This window comes from Hibiscus syriacus, unplaced genomic scaffold (genome assembly GCF_006381635.1).
Source record: "Hibiscus syriacus cultivar Baekdansim isolate YM2019G1 unplaced genomic scaffold, ASM638163v2 tig00110159_pilon, whole genome shotgun sequence".
Classification (NCBI taxonomy): domain Eukaryota; kingdom Viridiplantae; phylum Streptophyta; class Magnoliopsida; order Malvales; family Malvaceae; genus Hibiscus; species Hibiscus syriacus.
Window position 1 is genome coordinate 813,067 of NW_024062607.1, and position 19,988 is coordinate 833,054.

The following is a 19,988-nucleotide window of genomic DNA, read 5'->3' on the forward strand; positions in this document are numbered from 1 at the left end:
TTTGGCAATCATGTCATCCACATATACTTCAATCTCTTTGTGCATCATGTCATGAAACAGAGTTACCATGGCTCTTTGATACGTTTCCCCTGTATTTTTCAATCCAAATGACATTACTTTATAGCAGAATGTGCCCCAAATGGTTACAAATGTTGTTTTTTTCCATATCTTCAGGGTTCATTTTTATCTGATTATATCCTGAAAAGAAATCCATGAATGAAAACCATGCATGTCCTGCAGTATTGTCCACCAAGGTATCTATGTGGGGTAATGGAAAGCTATCTTTCGGACTAGCTTTGTTGAGATCTCTGTAATCCACACACATTCGAACTTTCCCATTTTTCTTTGGTACTGGAAAAATGTTGGCTACCCATTCTGGGTATTTGGCTGCCTGTAGGAAACCTGCATTAATTTGCTTCATCACTTCCTCTTTGATCTGTAATAACATTTCTGGCCTCATTCGCCTGAGCTTTTGTTGGACCGGTTTATATTCTGGACTTATTGGAAGTTTGTGCATCACTATATCTGTACTCAAACCAGACATATCTTGATAAGACCAGGCGAAGATATCTTTGAACTCTTGAAGGAGATTTATCAATTCTTGTTTTATCTGGATTGTCAGAGTAGTACCAATTTTCACCTCTTTCATTTCTTCATATGTTCCCAGATTTACAGTCTCAATCTCTTCTTTGTGAGGTAAAATTTGTTTATCTTCTTTTTCTACCAGTCTTAATAATTCAGTAGGAACATCACATTCTAGTTCATCCTTACACTTATTGATTTCCTCCAGACATATGGGCTGCTCTAAATTTATCTCTCGATTAAATTTAGGAATAAACATGCTATTAACATTGTGACACCTGCAAATTTAAGTCGGACATATTTCCGAAAGGATATAGTAAATAAATGAAAAATAATGAATGTAAAAAATGTAAAGAATATAAAGAATGATTGTCATTTGAGAATTTTAAAGAAAATTTCTTATATTTGTATTAGGTGAACTTAACATAATTTCCTTTACAAGATAACAAAAAGTTTTCATATTCTTGGGCTAAACATAAAGATTAGTTCTGAATATTACTTTGTGTTAATATTAAAAACTACAGGGAGGTCTTCAGCAATCCAATTGTTGAGTGTTTCTCCAGGAAAACAAGGACGAATCTTAGCCAAGTATTTGCCAGTCTTGTTGTCATTCATGATCATGTTGATAAATAATCCTTCCATAGCTTCTTCAACTATGCTTTGATCTTTTGTCAACTTTTCTTATTTAAAGGCCTCAACAAGCTGTTGTTCTACATTAACTGTTCCTCCTGATCTGAATGTGGTCTTCAACTGCGGGAAAAACATGTGTTCCCAAGGGATTTCTTCTCCTTTTAACCTTGCCTTTCTATCTTCGCATCTTCTTTTCATCTCTTTGTTCTTTTGCTGAAAATTGGGCTTGAATCCAAGCCCAAAACGATCTTTCTTCATCTTCATACTTACAGGAACTGAACTCCCTTGAAGATTCTTTCCCAAACCTTTCCCAGTTTTAGCTCCGATGCCTAAAGTCTGTCGTACAGTCATCTTGGTACAATCAGACAATCTGGGATGTGGAATTTTGCTTCCCTATGCAATAAAGGTTGCATTGACAAATTCAAAAGCTTGGAAAGAGCATTCGAGAGCATCATCATTGGTTTCAATATACGAAACATCACTTGTTATAGACGCAATGATTTCTTCTTCAGTTCCTACGCATATTAGTTTTCCATCAACAACGAATTTCAATTTCTGATGTAATGAAGAAGGAACAGCTCCTGCAGAATGAATCCATGGCCTCCCTAATAAACAATTATATGTAGGGTGGATATCCATCACCACAAATTCAATATTGTACACGACTGGTCCGATCAACAACGGTATTTCCATTTTCTCAAGCACCTCTTTTTAAGTGCCATCAAAAGCTCGCACTACATTCTGATAACTTTTCATATGCGATTTATCCACCGGTATTCTTTGAAGTGTGACCAGAGGCATCAAGTTAAGAGCGGATCCATTGTCAATCAATACTCCTGGCAAAACATGACCATGACAATGTGTGGTAATATTCAAAGCTTTTACTGACCCCATTCTGCCTTCAGGTATTTCATTATCCTTGAACGTTATGTAATTGTCAGCGGCTATATGTCTCACAATTCTGTCAAGCTTATTGAGGGATATATCTTTAGGGATAAAGGTTTGATTAAGCATTTTCATCAAGGCATTTCTGCGTGCTTCTGAATTCATCAATAGATCAAGAATAGAAATTCGCGCTTGTTGTTTATGTAGTTGTTCAACCATACTATATTCACTATGTTTCAGGAATTTCAAAAATTCTTGCGCTTGTTTTTATGTTACAGGCTCATTGAATGTTGGAGGGGATTCATCATCAAATACCTTTTGGGGTATTACCATGGCTTTTCCTTTTTCTTTCACCTGTTCTGATGTATTTGATGTTTCGGGAGAGCAACATCTCCCACTTCTTGTAAAGAATCCGACTTCACTCACTGCTTCAGACGTAGAATCCACACTCTGTATTTTCTCTTCTGATTTTTCCAGAAAAACATATCCTCCTACCATTGAAACATTGGTAGTATAATTCCAAGGTATCCTGCGGGTATCCTTATATGGAAATGGTAAATGAGTTGTGAAAACTACTTTCGGCTTTGTTGGTGCAGGAATCACTGTAGATGATTTCACATTAATAATCACGGGATCACTTGTTCTCTGATTATGTTTAGAATCTTCTGATGAGCAAACGTCATCTTCTCTTTTCCCTGGTTCTTCTTCAAAGAATTCTATCTCTTTGTTATTCATCAATTTTTGCACTAAATCCCTAAATTCAGGACATAGTTGAATTTCATGTCCCTTTTCTTGATGATATTCACAATAATTCTTGTCTTCATTATGTTTTGGCCTGAATTCTTGTGGAATCATACCGGATAAGGAAAGTTGTTGAAATATCCAACCAAAAGGAGATTTAATCTCAGAAACGTCAACTTTTACTTTCTTTCTATTCTCTTCCTGAATTGCGTTCACGTTTTTATCTCCATGATTTGGCAGCGAATGATTTGATGTAGATGGTGAATTGAATTCCAGCTTTCCAGTGTTGATCAAATTTTGAACCACCCTTTTGAATGCCAAACAGTTTTCAATAGAATGACCCGTAATTCCTTCATGGTAAACACAGTGCGCTTTTACATCATACCATGGAGGGAATGGTGGTTGCATGGGAACCAACGAATAGGGCCGTATGACATCTGCTTTTAACAGCGAATCATAGATCTCAGCATAGGGTACTGGTAAAGGTGTAAAAGACAACCTTTCACTTTCCTTTTGAGATCCTCTGGACTCTACTCGATTAGTGTTTGTTTCTTCTTTCTTAACCCTTGGCTGGGTTATTGTAACACTTTTCGAAGAATCCTTGTTGTAAGAGTTTGCATTAATGACTTCGTTCTCTTTTTTCCGGTACATAGGTATTTTGGAAATAGACCCCTCATTTTCAATTTTGCCACTTTTCAAGACATTTTCAATGAGTTCTCCAGAAATGACCAAATATGTAAAATTTCTGGTTGCATTCCCCATTAGATGACTTAAATAAGGAGCTTTTAACGTATGGACAAACATTACTGTGGCCTCTTTTTCTGATAGAGGTGGCTGAACTGGGGCTGCTGTGTTACGCCATCTCTGAGCATACTGTCTGAATGTTTCGTTATTCTTTTTCTCAAAATTTTGGAGAGTCCATCTATCAGGGACCATGTCTGTCATGTGGCGGTACTGCTCTAGGAATGCCTTAGCCAGATCCTTCCAGGATCAAATATTGGCTTTGGTCAGTTGAGTATACCATTTTAAGGCTGATCCTATCAAACTATCTTGAAAGCAGTGAATTAACAATTTCTCGTCTTTCACATATCCTGCCATTTTGCGACAAAACATAGTAATGTGGGATGAAGGGCATGTGGTACTGTCATATCTATCAAATTCGGGAACTTTGAACTTGATGGGGAGGATTAGGTCTGGAACCAAACTCAACTCACTAGCGTCAAACCCATAGAATGATTTAGTTATTTCCACGGATTTCATTCGTTCTTCTAAGCTCCTAATCTGTCTGGTCAATTCTTCATTTACTTTTTCTTTCTCATTCAGCTCATTCAAATCTGGGATTAGATGCTCAGCATTAAAATCCCCTATTTTCACATCTGATATAAGTGGATTTTTGCTTGAAGATGCAGGATCCACTTGTTGATTTTCATGTGGTTTGGTCTCTTGAAGTGCTGATGTGCGGGCATTGATTTGTATAGGTGTAGTACCAGAGTGATAAATTGGTTCTGGTGGGAAACCTAGAGGATACATAGGTTCTTGGTCGAAAGATACAGGATTTTCATGTATTTTTCCAATGATAGCCTGCTTTTTAAACATGTCTTTTATTTTCTGCATCATGCTGTCTTGTGAGTTTGCAATACTGGCTTCAATTTTCTCTAGCTTCATTCTCATCTCTGCTTGTTCTTTATTATGTTGTTCCTCAATACGTTGTATTTTATCCTCCATAATTTTCTTAGTAGCTTGTCTAGTACCGTAGTGATGTTGTATTTCTCGTTTGGCCAGAATAACTGCGATTGAAAATTCTTTTGATATTATTTTTTCAAATTGTAATTAATGAATGTTATCTTAATAATAAAAACTATACATAAAGAAAATAATGCAATGAATAATGAATGTACGCAAAAGGTATTGATCCCAAAAAGTTAACTGTCATAGAACAACTTTCATCGGCATACAAAAGTTTCTTTATAATAGTTCATAACTACAGATAAGGCGTAGCTTTCCTATTAAGCTCTATAATTTCTTTCATTAGCCATGACATCTTCTTTCCGAACTTAGAAACTGGATCAACGTTATGCTCAATTATTTTTGCTTCAACAGCTAGCTCCCCAATATATCTGGAAACTTCGCTCATTCGTACCATGGCCTCTAATACCATATTGCTTCTTTCTTCACTTCTTTCTACATAGAAATTAGTCAATTTTTGCCATTGTTCATTAGTTCCTTCGAGAGTTTGCTCTAACTCAGTGATTCTGACTTGGCAATTGTGCAGAGTTTTTTCAAGATCTCTAATGCGTCTTCGCAGTGAAGCACTCTCCTCATTACTTTCTTTAAGATCACTAGGTCCTAGACGAACCTTTTCTTGAAATAATGAATCTTCAAGTTGCAAAATGTAAGCATTAAACTCTGAGTTTTTGTTTTTAGACTGATCCAGATCTTCTTCAAGTTTTGTTCGTGCTTCTTGCGTCCTTTGATTAAGCTTCTGGATTTGAACATTCTTGTTTCTGCATATTTGCATCCAATTGCTAGCCACTTCTTGCTCTACCTCAAGTTTGGTGTTGAAATTCTTCTTTTCCAGCTCCTATTTTTCTTTTTCAACATCGAACTCTTCAATCCTTTGGCTCCTAACTTCAAATTCGGCAATCAGATGGTTCATTTCAGATTTAAATCCCTTGAACTTGGTATTTTTCTTACCTTCAAATTTCTCAAGCATGTCGTTCTTTATCTCTTCTAAATCTCTTTGGCTCGATCCCTTTCTCTCTGCATTTCATTCATGATCTCCCGGTGTTCAGCTTTGTGTTTTATAATTCGCTCTCTTCTGTCAACCTCAAAATTTTCCATTTTCTACTTTCCTTTCTCAAGGCTTTTGAGTAGACGGCTATTCTTTCCTTTCAAATCTTCAACTCGACTTTTCTCGATGTTCAATTCTTTTGTCATCTGTACTATTGATCGGCTCGGTCCTGATGCTCTCCGGGATTTGTATAGCTCCTGGTAATTTTTCTTTAACGTTCTGAATCACCATCAACTTTTTCTTTGTTTTCTCTCAACATTGCACATTGTGATGAATGAAAGTCAATGTCAACACCCAACATAGCTTTATCTCGTCTCATTTGCTCTAATTCTCTCGACCAACCTTCTCTTTCTGCTTCAAACTCAGCTCTCAGGATTTCAATCTCTGATAGAACCACCTTAATGCGATCTTCCATAGAGATATCCTCATTTTGGTATGGTAGAGGGATATTTTCATTTTTCCTGACAGATCTTCATTCCTCATAATTAGAAGTTAACATTTCTTTTGCTGCTTTAGCTCGGATACAAAAAGTTGTTTTCCAAGCTATAAAGGCCTCCATGATATTTCTTTTATAACTTTTATTATGGAATGCGAACTCAGACGAATGTAATCCAACAGTGACAAGAACAAATTGACGACCTTCATACTGTCTTATGACCAAAAGTGGTGCATATCCAATTCCTCCCCATAATCCGAGCAGCATTACCTAGTTGTAATCACCACATTTGTAAAAGAATTCCCTTTGGATTTGTCACGGGGCTCTCCAAACAATGTCATCGCTTTGCAGATTTCGAAAGGCATTAATCCACATATCTTTCGTAATTTCTTTCGGCCATTCTTGCTCCATAAATTCTTTCAATGGTGAGTAGTCCGTATTAAAGCACCAGTATGAAACCTTTTGTCCTCCAAAAATGGCTACAGATCCAGACATATAACAATTGGGCACACCCTGAGAATCGTCCACCTCCTAGATTTCTACAAGCTTTTAACGATATGAAAGTCTCTGCTAGAATTGCAGAAGCAGGATTAACCCTTTTCGGTAGCTGCTCAAACAAATCTACTACTGCAGCTTTAATATATCCCAATACTTTGGGGAAGATGACCATACCATACATACCCACAGCAAAGAGATCGAATCGTACTTTAATGTTTGGATGACTCTGAATAAGTTCTTTAATGTTGGTCCAAGCAATGCCTTCGCTTTCTCCCTTTTGTTTTGTACGGGATACCACCCATTACTCTCGTACTCTGGCAATCTTTGCTAATTTAACTCGAAAAGTTGAGTTTTAATTGACCTTGAATAAATTTGATTCTCAAAATCCCCTTCTATATGTAGCAAGTTGTGTACTCTTCAATAGTAGAACCAAGTCCTCCTTATTGAGAGTGAAGCAATTGTACGGCTAACTCAGATACATAGTCATCCTGCAGACTGTCTCCCCCTTGTCTTTGTAAGTCCTCAGCCCACTGTCTTACTTCTGAGTTTAGAACTATTTGATTTGAACACTTTTTATCCATGGATGAAGGTTTTCCAATGAGACAATTAACACGAGGATCAATGCCTTTTATCCTGTATGATGCTATGCAAACAGAAGAAATAAAGAACACAAAAAAAATGAATTAGTTTACATAATAAAGGAAAAAATAATTTAATAATAATGTCTACCTAAATATCTTTATTTAAACAAAAATAATTAATAATAATGTACCTAAATTCTTTATTTAAACATGCTTTCTTTATACTTTAAATAATTTAAACTCACATGCAATTTATTCAGTAAGAAAATAAATAAATAAATTAAAAGGAAAAGTTAGAATTCATTTCTCCTGTGTGTACACCTATTTTGGACAAAATTTCGGCATGGCTTCAGATCGGAAGAGTTTCTAGGGTTTATTATATGTAGGGTTTCAGATCTAAGAATAAAGGTACCCGAATTGTCCTTGTTAGTGCCCCCTTGGGCTACTAACCCTCAATCCTAGTCCAGCACAGACTAAAGTGAATTGAGTTCAATTCGAGGGGATACACTTCTCTATGTCTGACACGAAGAATAAATTCTCACGAAGACATAGAGCATATGAACCCCGAAAGTTACTTGCTAGGTCTGACACAGAGAATAAATTCTCACGAAGACGTCGCTTTCACTCCCACTTAAAAGGGACAAACTCAATTATAGAGCTTTATGTTATGCAATGCAAGTGTTGTGTGTGAGGAGAAATGTTCAAACCTCTGACAGAAAAATAAATAATGAAATAAAATACTTGCAAATAAAATGAAATATTAATAAAATAATATATATAAATACTATGAAAATAAAGTATATAAAAATTTTGGAAAGAAAGAATTATAAATTAAATATATGAATTTTTAATTTATAATTAATAGAGACAATTTATAATTGATTTTAAAAGCTTGACCATTCCCCAGCGGAGTCGCCAAGCTGTCGTAACCAGTTTTCGCCCAGGCAAGAAATTTTTACTTGGCGGGAAAAATAACACGAATAAATAAATGATTTTATTTTTTAAAAAATATTTTGGGAGTCGCCATTGACCTTTTGGGTCAGGTAGGTCAAATACCTAAAAACAATCTTTTAAAATAGTTTTGAATAAAACATAATTTAAAAGATAAATCTGATCTGCATATAACCAAAAAATTTTAATAAAAAAGGATTCGTGGTCGATTATGTTTAGAGAAGGATTAGCACCCCTATAACGCCCAAAATTTGGTACTCATTAATTATAATTTGTCTCTATTATTATAAATTTAAATATTCAAAAATATATTTAATCTATAATTATGTCATTTCAAATTTACTAGTATAATTATAAGGAAATTTATTAATAAGATATTTATTTATTTAGAAATATCAGAAAAGAACTTCTAGGTGCTTTAAGACAGTTCTTTTCTTCGATATTAAAAAATAAATATAAATAAAGTATTTCTTAAAAATAATATATTTTATAGGGTAAAAATATCAGAAAACGGACTTCTAGGTGCTTTAAGACAGTCATTTTCTTTAATATTATTAAAATAGGATTATTATTATTATTTTATATAAAAAATAATTCATATAAAGATTTTAATAAAAATAAAAATAAAATAATAATTATTTATTATATATATTTGTAATAATAATACTAATAATAATAATATTTACAAATAAACATATAAAATTAAATCAACAACTAAAATAAATGAAATTAAAATTATATAAAAAATGATTAATAATTTAAAACTAATGAATAAATTAGAATATATTAAAAATAAATATCTAATTCGTAAATAATTATTTAATATTATATTGACTAAACATGTAATTTTTACTATATTTTATTTAAGGACTGAAATAAAATTATATAAAGTTCGAACATCAAATTGAAAGAAATATCAACATGTTATTCATGACTAAAATATAAATTATTAAAATTATAATAACTAATTAGGTTGTTTTATATATAATTAAATTAGTGACCAGAATATAAAGAAATTAAAATTCATGCGCCGTATTAGAAAAATCTAAAATTTGATTTAGTGAGCAAAATATAAAGTTACAAAGTTATGATGGCTGCGGAAAGGGTTTGTCAATGTGTGTAAATTACGCATATACCCTCACCAAAACGGCGTCGTTTTGATGAGGGTATTTATACCCATTTAAGCCGGCCCCAAGGGCCAACTTCCTCATTTCTCTCTTTCTCAGTTTCTCTCTAAACAGAGAGAAGCATTTTTCTCTGGCTTCTCTCTAGGTTCCCTCACCGGAGGAAATCCGGTCGCCAGCCGGCAGCCACACTCCGCCGTTAGCTCCGCCGCCGGCCACCGTCTCCGGTGGCCGAATTTTACAAAAACACCCCCAAATTACAGCTTATATTTTCCTTTATCTAGATCTAAAGTGATTTTTGCTAAAAATCCTCTAGATTTCCGTAAATCTAAACAAAACAGTAGGTATTACCTTCGGTTTTCACGGTGAAACTGACGAACAGGGTAAGTTTTCTTCTCTTTTCTCAGTTGGTTGTTGATTGTGCTTCGTGGTCGTTCTCTCCTCCTCCCTTTTTTCTGTTGTTCTCTTTCTCTGTATCTTGGTTATCTTCCTCTCTCCCCTCTTTGTTTGCAGGTGAGCCAAGGCTTTATAGCTTTGATGAGGCTCTCATTGGACCGGTCCCAAAGGGATTTCTCGGTGAGTCACCGAAATATGTGGTGACTCACCCCTAGAGCAGCAACGTGGGTGGCCATCTGGGTCTTCTGGAGCCTTCGACGAGGGTAGCAGCGTGGAGGCATGGCATCTGGCAGTGGAGGTGTAGACGTGGGGCGGCTGGAATGCTCTTGGAGGCGGCGACGACGGCCGCGTGGCCCTAGGGTGATGATACCCTAGGGTTTGTTGCTGGGATCATCTGGACCATTGGATCTAAGTTAGATCCAACGGCTGACAAGGGGAGGTGGCTGGAGGCTTAGATGGAAACCCTAGTTGGGTTTTAGGGGTTTCTGGTGGGTTTGGGCCATCTGTTTGGGCCAGTCACTGTTGGGTCTGTAAATGGGCCTATGGGCCTGCAATGTATTAATTAATTATTTAATAATAATAATAATAATATAAGCAAATAAGAAAAAAAACTAGTGTCTTCACTGTTCCCAACAACAGGAAAAAGATGGCTGTCACTGCCCACATCCTTCGTGTGAATGGCTTCAGGATGGCAAAAGCATTAGAGTTCTTCCTCCAAACCGAGGCCACCACGACTAATCCGGACTCGATATACGGCTGTGTGAAATCTGCCATCTTTGTTCTGTTACTGACGATTGCAATGTCACCTATTGCAGCATCAAACTTCTGAATCATAATGAGAAGAATATTTGATGATCACAACAGAAAGGAGTTAACCAACCACCTAAAAAGATAAGGTTTATGGCACTTACACCTGCTGTGATCAGACGCACCAGCTCGGTGCCACTCAGATTGGTACGGCCGTCCCCGAAGGGAACTAATTTGTATGGTACAGCACAGGGCAACATATTGAGAGCAGCAGCAGCAGTGAATACATCAATGCAGTATCCTGTAATTGAATCGGGGCCTTCTACCGAGACGAATTCCCGGTAACTAATGCGATTAGGTACTCCAAAATTCAAATATCTACCACTATTCGGAAACACACATCCACGGGGTTTCTGTGTGGTTTGTCGAGGCCAAACAACACCCTGTAGGGTTTGACTCGTGCTAGAAGCCCTAGAACGGCTAAGTGGTTTTCCCAAAGGGTTTCTGGAGGTGTGGTCGTTAGGCCGGAATGATTGGACAAGAATCCGATTCTTCTATATCCGGTACCAATCACATTGATAAGTTCAAATTCAGGATTAATAAGATTCCGGTCATTAGTAAACCTGAAATCCCCTGACACCCTTCATATTGACGTTCAAAATGTTGTCAAGTAACAAATTCCCTCCTTGAAACACGGCCAATGCTTCAAAATGCAAGCTTCCTAGACGGAGCTCCGATGATAAAGAATCATTTAAAAACGAAATGTTTCCGCCCTGATTGAAGAATTCATCGATAGCACGAGCTAGCAACCATACCGTGTCGTAAACATATAGACTATAAGCGTTGAGTCCAACCGGTTTCCCTTGGGTTAAGTTGCTCCACCTCGAAACAAATCTCCTCTTAAGCTGCGAATCCGGCGTGTACATCCGCAACGTAACGACCCCCTTGAATCGAATCCATAGCATATTGTGATAGCGGAGAGTCTGTATACAGGACGGTCGATAGCCAACTAGTAGCAATCCAAACGTAGCCACTGCCCAGCATGCCTAGATACGGAGCCACACTGAACACTCTGAGCCCCCAACTACCTGTAACACGTACAACAAGAATCCTGGACTCCCTCAAAGCCACCTTTACAAGCACATCAGTGATTTCATCTGGTGTCGGATCTTGGCTTAAAGGCGCTCTGTAGGTGATCCGGCATAGTCTTTCGGAGATTTGGTCCGCCAATGCGGCAATTCCGTTTCTGCCGTGATCGTCATCCTTGTATATTGCTATCACCTCTCTCCACTCGTAATGGTCTATGATATCGGCAATGGCGGCCATCTGATATAAATCGTTATGAGAAGTCCTCACAAAGAATGGGAACTGACATGGTGACGTTGGGATCCGTGGATGAGAATGACAACAGAGGGACTTGCACAACATTGGCAATGTGCGAAAACGCATGAGCCGTCACTGATGACTGGGGACCAATTATGGCAACTGTCTTTCTCCATGAATACTAAAGCTAACATACCCAACAAATGAATAAGAAATTGTAAAATATAGCCAATGTTTTACGCTTAATAATAATAATAAAATCACAACCATTACAATGACAGTGGTGCTGGCTTAAAATTCTTAATTATATTATATTATATATATATATATATATATATATGATATTATTAATAAATATGATATAAAATTAAATGATTTATTATTTTTTAAGTGTTATAATTATTAAAGTAACATGAAAATAATTCATAGATAATATAAGTTATATTTATAATTTAATACAAAGTCAAATTATAGATACTCAAAACAGATTCAATAATCAATTATATGAAGAGATTGTCGGTATAAAAAATTGGATTGACTTGTATTTCCCTTCGTCTTCGTCAAATAATTTTTGAAAATAAAAAAATATATTTTCTTAAAAAATCATATAATTTTACGAAAATGAAAAAATATTTTCTTAAAAAATAAAAATTTTATGGGATAATCTCAAACAATAGATTTATGTATGTTTTTAATTTTTATATTTATTATTTTAGAGATCATATCATTTGGAGGTCGTAGACTATTTTGATTTAAATTTTATTGGTTAGTATAACACAAAATCTAAGAAAAAAAAATTATGTTTACATCTTAGTTGGAGGAGATATATTCCATAAAAATGTGAAACAAACACTTATAGTTTATTCTAGTATAACAACATAGTTCATAGCACGCAATGAGACAACCTTAAGCGCTTAGTTGTGAAAAAGCAAGTATATATGTGTGTGTAGCACATATTTGTTTTATGCATATTATATCATTTGAAGATATCGTAGTTTAAGTGGGAGCTTATATTTTATTTGTTTTCTGTTTATTTCAAGAATTATATATTTGATTGTTTTCACAAACCAATTTTTTTCAGTAGTTAAAAAGAATTGTTGTTGTTCTTAGAGGTCATAGGTTTGAGCACCATTGATTACAACAGGGTAATTGAGCGCTCATTGTCAAACGGTTGAGAGTATTTAGAATAAATACTACTTTATAATGAGCTTAGCTTGATAAAAACAAATATATTTGATTTTTTTTAATCAAAACTTAAGGGTTTGATTTATTCACTCTATTTTATAATGTTAATATTGAATTCACTTAAATTTAAAGAGTAATTATTGATAAATTTAGTCACGATTAATATAATAACGAACACTTTAATCATATATTAATATAGTTGATGAATAAGATCAGTTAAGACTGAAGAATACTTGTTACACGAATACGATAGTAAATTTTGAGCTCTACATTTACTATCTAAGAGATAAATTATTGATTTAAAATCCTCAATTATGGGTGTATATGTATAATGTTACTATTAAATATAATGAAAAATTGACCAATTATATTATAAGTATCATAGATATTAAAATTGTATGAAAATAAAAATTGAATATCATAAGTTGAATTTATAATTTGATAAATAATTAAAATTAGCTGAATGATTCAGTTATACGAATAGTTAGTGGCTCCCGTAACCAAGTTAAGTTGAATTTCTCTCCACCCCATGAAGAGATTTACCGGGGGAGAAATCAAAACTTTTTTGTGTTATCTCTAAAATTATATTCAGAGTTATTAATTTTGATGTACCTTCCACTAACGCCATGAATCCACTGTAATTGGAGTCCTTCAACTGTAGCTTTAATTGAGTTCCTTGAAGAATATCTGGGCGTGAATTCACATCGTCTGTGGCTGCATCGATTGCAACTTTTGCAGGTTTGATCGAAAAAATAGCACCGATATTTACAACTTTTGGCCTTCCCGTAACGTTTGTGCTCCGTCCAATTGCAGGAAGAGCATTGAAGATGATCATGGACGCCAAAAGCCATACTATTATATTCGTGGTGAATTGCTGCTTCATTAGAGTAGGTCTGAATGAACAAAAGAAACGAGTCAATTAGCAGCGGAAAGACAATCCAACAACAGAATTAATGACGGAAGATGTAGAACAAGTAATCAGGACCAAGGAAACATAAGATCAGCAGCAGAAAATCGATGCTAAAAAAATTAACAATTATCCTTAGATGTTATCATAAGATAATGCCACACCATCATCACTGTTCATTTTTTAATGATGAGTGACTAAAATCTAACATATATTGTCAAAAAAACCTTAACATTTGACTAAATATTCATTTTGGACATTATCTTTTTTTTTTTAGCATTTTGTCTCCAACGTATGATTTTAGGGGGGAAATTCTCATTGTGTTTAATAAATAGTCAGTTTAGCCCTTATTATTTGTTTTCGGAGTATTTTGACCCTTAACATTTCATTTCAAGGTAAAAATCTCATTATTTTAGCGTTTATTTTGAAGCGTTATTTTTCATTTGTTTGTTGATTAATAATTTCCATACGAAGGGGACATTTTTATCCCAAACTGAAATGTTAATGTTAAAATACTCCGAAAAAAGAATAAGAACATAAAGGATTATTTAGTCAAATATTAAGAACGTGTTTTTTTTCATTATGTCTTTGAAAAAAATAATAGTTGAGTGACTAAAACATAAAGTAAGTTACAAGTAAGTGACCAAATAGTTAGTTTACTCTGCTGTTTAATGTAGAACTTAGGGTTATGGGGTTCTTTCTCTCTCTTTTTCCTATAGGTATTTGATGGACGTGGCAGTCTCTATGCAGCTTCCTTTACTCGAAAGAACATTCTCAACTTCATCATCGAAGACAAAAATTTCGGGACCGGCATTAAAAAGGCACTCAGGAGTGCATATACGAAAGCCGATCATGCACTTGCGGATGCTAAAACTCTTGATAGTTCCTCCGGCACCACGGCTTTGACTTCTCTCATTTTGGAAAAGTAAGAAACCAAATGCTACGTTGATTATTGTGCGGTTCGACGTTGGTACAGACCAGAGATTTAAATAGCGTTCGTGGTCGCGTTGCTTTTATCGCGGTTGCAAACATAACGGATGCTATCGGGTCACCGCGGGTGTTGCGGTCGTAATTTTTTTAAAATTTCACATAACTTATCCTAAAACATAATAATTTCACACAACTTTCTTTAAGCCACAATTAAATATAATTAAAATAAAAGTGTGAAATTTAAATAAATTTAAATAACACAAAATGACTAAATTAAATATAACTAAACAACTAAACATGAAAATTAGGGACTAAATTAGATATTTGGAAAACTAAAAGGTAAAAAATCTATAATTACCCCAATAATTATTATAACATCTTTTTATAAACCCATTTTCACCTCCGCCCGTCACAACAAGCACCATGTTGGACGTTTCCGACCACCATACTAAATTTAAAACGCATAAACAGATTTTGTTTGGTCTCCTAAGTACAAATCCAGCCTTGGTATCAATTATAAACATCCCAAATTTCCAAATCAGTCGCAAATCTTTCGGGTTCTTCATTCTTGCCCTCCGAACTCCATTGTTCATTTTCGGATCAAGCCCCTTTTCATATATGTTGGCCATTTCACTGAATGAAAACTCCCCACTATTAGAATAAGTTGTTCATTGCTTTGATCACCCAGAAATGACAAGGATCGGAGGTAAGCCTTCTTTTCTTCAATTTCTTCCTTTTTTTCTTTATTGTTTTAATATTTATTTTTGTTTCTGACCGTGTTTCTTTTCCTTCTTGTTTAAAATTTGGTTTTAGGGTATGAGTGACAATTAAATTTTCTTTTTATTCTTTAATTTTCTCTTCCTTATTTTAAGTTTAGGATTTTGATTCTTAAACGCTTCATGCTTTTTGTCCTTCATTTCTTCTCTTACTGATATCTCCTTTGTTTTTTTTCACTGTAGCGGTTGAAAACGGTAATAACGTCATGTTATCGGCACTATTTATCATTACCCGTTAAATTTCGGGCTCAACGGGCCGCTATTAGCGTGAATCCGCCACCCACTGTTAATTTTATCAATCTCGGTTTCGAACGGCGGCGCTAGCGCTAATTAGCGCCCGCGATAACATTTCGGTCTGCTATTTGAATCACTAATACAGACATATTCACCTGTGATTCTTTTCGTTTCAAGACCATGATCGTCGTTAACAGGGCTTCAAATCATGGCCCGAAAACGTGATAACGCCTGCGAAATAATGGTTTTGCCGCCGTCCAAATTACCCGCTACACCCGCAATAGTGCCTAATAGCTCCCGTGATGGGTGCAATAGTGCTCGCGACGACCACAATCACGGTAAACCTAAAATGACGGAAAACACGATCGTGGCCGTCATTTGAAACCCTGGTCATTAACGCCAGCGATTCCTGACCTGTACTGGGGAAACGAGGTAGGGCAATCGAGCTATCCAAAGACAACAAACCCAACTGTACATCGTAAAGGCTAAGAATCGAGAAACTGGGCGGTGTGATATACGATGGATACCTGAACGGCGTGCTTTCTGTAGCACGTGCTCTAGGAGACTGGCATATCAAGGGTGCTAAGGTTCAAAGAGTCCCTTAAGCTGCGAGCCGAAGATGGAAGAAATATTGCTGACGGATGAAGATGAGTTTCTGATAATGGGGTGTGATGGGCTTTCGGATGTGATGAGTAGCCAATGCGCGTTGAAAATGGTGCGGAAGGAGCTGATGCAGCACAATGATCCGGAGAGGTGCTGGAGAGCACTTGTGAAGGAGGCGTTGCAACGCAACACGTGCGACAATCTTACCGTCGTTGTCGCCTGCTTCTCTCTGAATCCACCTCCGAATATTGAAATCTCGAGGTCGTGTAAGAGGAGGAGTATATCGGCGGAAGGGATGGATCTCCTCAAGCGTGTTTTGAACAACGATTGACTTGAGCGATGAACAAGTTTGTACATCTTGTACAACAGAAGAAAGCAATTGAGTTTGAATAACAACTGATACCTGTGGATAAGAGTAGTAGATGATTTCTTCAATCCTGGATATCGACAAAATCAACGAGATAATGCTCTCGAAGTTTTTATTTCACGAGATAATGCAGTGCTTAGATTAATTGCTCAAATGGGGTAAATTCTACAGTGATGGCCATAGGTCGCCATGCCATCCGGGTGACGTACGACGTGGCAGCATCCAGACGAACCAACATAGGTCGCCATGCACGCCCGGCGTCCTTATAGGTCGCCATGCAAGCCCGGCGTCCAACGTTCTCGTGATTCTGCTACTCTGCCCGGCTGTTGCTCTGCTTTGGTGCTATGCATGGGCCATGCACGGGGCATGGGATAGGTCGCCAAGCTTTGTTCACGTGGTCTGCTCTCGGCAAACCTCTGCTCTCATGCAGCGTGAATTCAGCTGCATTATTGCAGCACTTATTACTGCATTATTGCAGCACTTATTGCTGCATTATTGTAGCCCTTATTGCTGCATTATTGCAGTCCTTTAGCTCACGTGAATGGCCCATGCAAAGGTGAATAATTGAATTAAATGGGGGTGGTTGTATTATATATTGGATGGGGGGTTAATGGGTGAAACATAAAAGAAAGAAAGGGAGAAGAGAGCAAGGGAAAAGAGGAAGAAGAATAAGAAAGGGAGAGCACAACATCGAGGTAAGGTTTTTAATTATTTAAATTAGTTTTTTATTTTAAATTATTAGTTTGTTAGTTTATGGTTTAAGGGTTTACAACATTTTAGTTAATTAGTTAGTTAGTTTAAGGTAAAACAAAATTTTAATTAAATAGTTTGCTTGATGGTTATATTATTGTTAGTTTAAGTTATATCATACATAAATATAAAATTATTTAATTAGTTTGTTTGATGGTTATATTATTGTTAGTTTAAGTTATATCATACATAAATATAAAATTATTTAATTAGTTTGTTTGATGGTTATATATTAAAAACATAATTAATTAGTGTGTTAGTTAGTCTAATTTTTAATTAGTTTGTAGTTAGTTAAATATTTAAGTTATATTTTGGTTGTTGAATTTATATTATATAAAATTAATTAGTTAATTAGTTTAAGTTATATAAAAGAATAATTATTTAAATTAGTTTATTGTTATAAATTATTAGTTAATTAGTTTATTATTATAAATTAGGTTAAAACAAAAAATTAGTTAATTAGTTTGGTAGTTTAAGTTATATTATTGTTAGTTTAAGTTATATCATATAGAAATAAAAAATTATTTAATTAGTATGTTTGATAGTTACATATTAATAAAAATAATTAGTTAGTTTGTTAGTCTTTAGTTATATATAAAAAAATATGTAATTAGTTTGTGTTAGTTAAATAGTTAAGTTATATTTGTTTGTTGAATTTATATTATATAAAAAAATTAGTTAATTAGTTTTTTAGTAATAAATTATAATTAAAAATCATTTATTAGTTTAAGTTATATTAAAAAATAGTTTATTAGTTAACATTATATTAAAGAATAGTTAAAGTTATATTAAAGAATAGTTTATTAGTTGTTGTTGAGTTAATCGATTGACGAATATGGCCAAGATGGGGGTGAATTGGCAATTAAAATTTTGGTGGAAGCTTTTGCAGAAAATTGAAAGAAATTTGCACAGCGATTTAGAGTGGTTCGACTTTCTCAACCAAAGTTTACGTCCACTACCTTAGCTATCCACACTAAGGATTTTCCACAAATTCACTAATTTGTCTTTCTTTTGAGGACAAAGAGTGACCTTACAAACCCTCAAGAATTATACCCCAAATTCTTGAGAACACTCTCTCCCAAAGAGAACAATACAAATTTGCAAACTTACAAGGAAATCCTCACAAGGTAGATTGTTTGCACAATTCTAGAACAAAGAAAAGAACACTCAAGAATGAATACAATTGAGCACAATAAGTGTTCCTGAAAACAAAATGAATATTGAATGAAAGATAGGCTTGAAATGCTCAAACTTGATGTTTGATGCTTTCTCTTTGATTCTCTCTTGATTTTAGTTGCTTGATGTTTCTTGTTTTTGATCAATGGCTTCTAAGCTTGCTTAAATACACCTTGAATCACTTCTGAACGTTGGGGATCATTAATGAAGTTATTGTAGCCGTTTAAGTGTGAAAACAATAAATATTTCTGCTTGGAGCATGGGGAAAATCAGTACTCATTCATAAGGTATCGGTACCTGTAGTGTAAAATTCAAATATTTCGACCGTTAAATGCCTGAGGGTATCGGTACCTAAGTAGGGGGTATCGATACCATATCATGGGGGTATCGATACCTACTAGGGGGTATCGGTACCATCCGAGCATTCTGTTATTTCTCGGAACCAAAATGTTCATAGGGGTATCGGTACCCTATAGGGGGTATCGATACCCTATAGGGGGTATCGGTACCATCCGAGCATTCTGTTATTTCTCGGAACCAAAATGTTCATAGGGGTATCGGTACCCTTATGGGGGTATCGATACCATACTAAATAAAACTTATTTTTGGCTCGAATATGGCTCAAAATACTTTGTAAAAATTGTTTCAAAATTGTTTTAAGATTGAAACTTAATTTTACACTTGAGTAAGGATTGAAAAAGACATTTGAAAACTCGGAGTAATATTTTTGATATTCGAAAAAGTTAATCGAATATATATTTTAATTTTCAATATAAAATCTTAAAATTCATTAACACTTAATTTGTTATATCGAAACATCAAAATGTTTTCAACAATCTCCCCTTTTTGATATAACAAAACATTTTAGTATTTTTTTTAGATTTTCTAATTGAAAATTATTTTTGAAAATCAAGATTGAAAATTACTCCCCCTTACTCTAACACTTCTCCCCTTTAAAAAACACTTTAATATTTTCTCCCCCTTTTTGTTAAATCAAAAAGAAGACTAATTTTTTTTTATAAAAAACAAGTTTTTGTCAATTGATTTTAATTAGATAAAGCTTAAGCTGCTAAGATCAAAATCAAGAGAAAGATTAGCCATTAGTTCCATAATCAATATTCATAAATATGTAATGGAAATTGGTCATATATATCTATTGATGCAATAATAAATAAACAAAAGTTCAAACATTCATAAAACATCCAACAACCAAAGTAAAACAATCCAAAAGTATTCAAAATGTTTTAACAATTCAAAGATCTTTAAACCTAAGTTCAATCCAAACATTTAAAGCAAAGCGAAGTTCAAGCATCCGTAGGAGGATCGGGAGGAGAGAAATGAGCGCGCATAGTTGCCATTTCATGTGAGAGTGCAT

At 34.9% G+C, this 19,988-nt stretch overlaps 2 pseudogenes; one reads left to right on the forward strand and one right to left on the reverse strand.

Moving 5' to 3' along the window:
* LOC120216233 overlaps positions 1-16,688 on the reverse strand; it is a 30,000-nt pseudogene extending 13,312 nt beyond the window's left edge.
* On the forward strand, positions 13,824-16,651 carry LOC120216167 (annotated as a pseudogene).
* Positions 16,689-19,988: the final 3,300 nt, after the last annotated feature.